The sequence below is a fragment of the Carlito syrichta genome, unplaced genomic scaffold, assembly GCF_000164805.1.
Source record: "Carlito syrichta isolate Samal-C Ts95f unplaced genomic scaffold, Tarsius_syrichta-2.0.1 Scaffold143274, whole genome shotgun sequence".
NCBI classification, from domain to species: domain Eukaryota; kingdom Metazoa; phylum Chordata; class Mammalia; order Primates; family Tarsiidae; genus Carlito; species Carlito syrichta.
Genome location: NW_007087370.1, coordinates 1763 through 2601, shown reverse-complemented (window position 1 = coordinate 2601; position 839 = coordinate 1763).

Genomic DNA, 839 nt, shown 5'->3' with positions numbered 1-839 from the left:
CCTCAGCCTCCCAAGGCGCGGGATTACAGGCTGAGCCACCGAGCCCGGCTAAACCCTTGTATTTTTATCTATTCATTTATTTTAAGAGACGGGGAAGGGGGGTCTCACTACATTGCCCAGGCTGGTCTTGAACTCCTGGGCTCTAGTGATCCTCCTGCCTCGGCCTCCCAAAGTGCTGGGTTGACAGGCTGAGCTACCGCTCTTGATCAAACTCTTGTGATTTCCTGAGCCATGGGGATGCCAGGAGGATCTTTTGTTCTAACATTGGGTCTATTGGCCCTGGTTCCTGACCTCCAAATCTCTTGGAATTTTCTGGGTCATGGGAGCCTCTTTTGTTCTAAGAGGGTGACTCTGGGTGGGTGTCTGGATGGGCGTAGGTCACCAGAAAGCCCATGCCAGGATGAGAAGTTTGGAGCCGTCCGTGCCAATCCCCTTCCTCCTGGAAGGGGAGAAAGGCTGGAGGTTAAGTTAATAATCAATCATATTGCTGAGATGAAGCCTTCATAAAAACTCCTGAGGAGCAGGGTGTGGTGGTGCACCTGTAGTCCCAGCTATTCCAGGGGCCGGGAAGGAAGGTCTGTTGAGGCTAGCTGCCTGGGCAACATAGTGAGATCCCGTCTCAAAACAGACAAACAAACAAAAAACCTCCCTGAACTACGGGAGTTTCAAGAACTGGACTGGGGAACACATGCGTGTACCAGCAGGGGGGTGCATCTCAACTTTATGGAGACAGTACCTCCTGCACTCAGGACCCTTCTAGACCTTGTCCCCAAGTGTTCATCCATATCGTTTGTAACTTTTTTTTTTTTTTTTTGAGTTGGAGTCTCACTCTTGCCCAG